This window comes from Amblyraja radiata, chromosome 13 (assembly GCF_010909765.2).
Source record: "Amblyraja radiata isolate CabotCenter1 chromosome 13, sAmbRad1.1.pri, whole genome shotgun sequence".
Lineage (NCBI taxonomy): Eukaryota > Metazoa > Chordata > Chondrichthyes > Rajiformes > Rajidae > Amblyraja > Amblyraja radiata.
The window spans coordinates 17,935,898-17,938,826 of NC_045968.1; positions in this window are offsets into that span (position 1 = coordinate 17,935,898).

Below are 2,929 nucleotides of genomic sequence, written 5' to 3' on the forward strand. Positions count from 1 at the left end.
ATAGCAGAGGATCCTCTATAATCTTTGGTCAGGGCCTTGCCTCGCGGGCGCCTCCTGCAGCCAGCGCGCGCTCCGATTGGCTCAGGCAGCTGTCCATCGTCCGCCTCGGGGCGGCGGTTGGCGGTCCGTCGTCACGGCAACATTTGAATTCAAACCCGTGCCGGCGCGATGTTAAACAGTTTTGTTTTAATTCGCTTCCAAGAAGAAATTATGACAGTGGGACCTCAATTATGACAGTGGGACCTCAATTATGACAGTGGGAAGCGGCCGGACCGCAGATGCGGGCGACGGAGATCAAGTCTATGATCTTTGATGATGGAGATGTACCTCGGGGGAAGCGGACACCAGCCGTGGCGGACGGCGCTGACCCGCCATTTGCAGCACTCGTGTCCCATTCCCAGCAGATTGTTTTTTCCTCGGACGTAGTGTTTATGAAAGAAGAACTCTCGCTTTGAACACAACACAACACCACGCTCCACCATAGACAACTGTTTATTGTTGCCAATGTTTAAAAAAACACCAATATTCCCTGTCCCAGAGTGATTTTATTATTTTATTAACTATTCTGGAATGGGTTAGGAGGTCAACATCCTGGCAAAGTCCACAGGTGAGCAGTACTTTGACTCAAGAGCTTGACACAGGTTCTGGAGGGAACATAGAAAGTTAACCCATTTTTCTCCCGGGAATTCATTCTAAGGTGACAATGTATAATTATTAATGAGAAAATGTAAAATGGCCACAACATATTCTAAGAAACTATCCAGCATCCACTGTATGTTAAGAAAGAACTGCAGATGCTGGAAAAATCGAAGGTAGACAAAATGCTGGAGAAACTCAGCGGGTGAGGCAGCATCTATGGAGCGTCGCCTATTCCTTCGCTCCATAGATACTGCCTCACCCGCTGAGTTTCTCCAGCATTTATGTCTACCAGAATCCACCATATGATCTGTTTCCTCATCTCAACACGAACATTGAGGTCACGCATGATCATTGCAATATCTAGCTTGCAAGCCCTAAACATGTTTTTGAATTATACTCCGAACTCATCAAAGAACAAATATTGCTATTTCCTGTCTCCACCCAAATTAACTCCATACTTTAAGCCAGATTATTTCTCACTCCTATGGCAATCTATCCTTTTTTACCAGAGCCAACCTTCTTATCTGTGTATCCTTCTCAACCTGGGTCACCACATAAAATGTCTTGGAAATAGCTATCAGAATTTAGCAATGTTACAAAATTTTGAGATTTTAAAAATCGTCTGCAATTTATCCCATCAGATAAAGCATAAAAAGAAGTTTAATGTGACACCTAATTCACTTTCATATCTTCAGTATTAAAAATGTTATGGCCATTTTCATACTCGGAAATTAGCATGTTGTTCCCAATTGCTTTTCCATTGACTTAACACAAAAGCTGTGATCGAGGACAGTCAAAAGCCCATAACTTTCTTAAAATCAAGAGAACTGAATGAAATTTTCAGTTATTATAGATTGAGGCATTCTGAAACAAATATAAGACATCTTACTTGGATGACCTGAAATTAAAACATATAATTAGTTAATTACCTTAATGTAGTTAATTACAAAATTGACCGTTATGACGGAAATAGTAATAAACACCCAGACTGCCTTGAAAATTCAAAAATGTGATATTCTCAAGATCAGAACTTTAATATTATTGTATTATATGCTGTAAATCCGTAACAGATAGTGTAGATGGTTTATGCATGCAACCAATAATATAGCTAGATAGGTAAATAAATTGCAATTTCTAGCAATCGACCAAGTCTTTATGGAGAGGATCAGTTGCTAGCTGGTACATTGGCATATCATAATCAGTAGCAACATCATACTCCTCAGATTGTAACCAATAAGTAACTCTGTACACCTTGTTTTTCCTCAACTTTTCAATTGGGGGGACCAAGGACAATGGGGACCCGGCATGGGGGAACTGTTGGGGGAACAAAAGGAGGAGCCGGCATGCTTTGTAACTTTGTCAGCGCCGTAGGTGGCTGCTATTTGTATACATTGTGTATGCAAGCAAACAATCTCACTGTGCCTAGTCACATGTGACAATATAGTATTCCTATTCCTATTAAAGCATTAATGCCCCCTATTCTCTGATATTTCCCCCCTAGGAAAAGATTCTGACTAATCTATGCCTCTCAGAAATAGATATACTTGTGGCAGGTCTCTCCTCACCCTCCAATGTTCCAGAGAAAAAAAAATTAAGTTTGTCCCACCTCTACTTACCCCTGCATGCCCCAGACCCCTCGCGTGCCACGATCTCCTCCACGTGGGTCTCCCTGTGCCGGCCGCGTTTCAACTCCTCCTGCATGTCGGTCCCCGCTACCGTTCTCGGTCTCCCCTGCGGCCTCGCCGTCTCCAGCTCCCGCTGATTCCTCTGTTCTTTCCGGTGAAGGGGGGGAAGGCATGGTCCGTACGCGCTCGGGTCGGGTTGTTAAGCCGCCTGTTCGTTACGGCGATTTTGTTTAATTTTGTTTAACTCTTGCCATGGTTCCGTGCCATGCTTGGTTTTCTAAGGGGAAGGATGTAGATGGCTTATGCATGCAACCAATAATATAGCTACCTCAATACCACTAACCACGCCTTAGTTACCAATTATAATAACGCCTTCTTCTCCTTCTGCGCAGTACAGTAGCAGACTGGAGACAGTGACTGCTGATGTGTGTTTAACCCTGTGTTCTCATTAAAGACTAGTGTAAAGTACAAGTGTGTTTCATCTACCATTTACATGGTGTCAGTCGGAAAAGACTCGCGTCTCCTGTTTCCCGGGTTTTATTTCTCTTTCTGAGTTTATTTCTTTCTCTGAGTTTTGCTTCACTGACCATGGCATCCTCGTGCCGAAAGCCCGCGCCCCTCATCTTCGATTCTGACATCGCAGAGCGCTGGGCTACCTTCGAGTT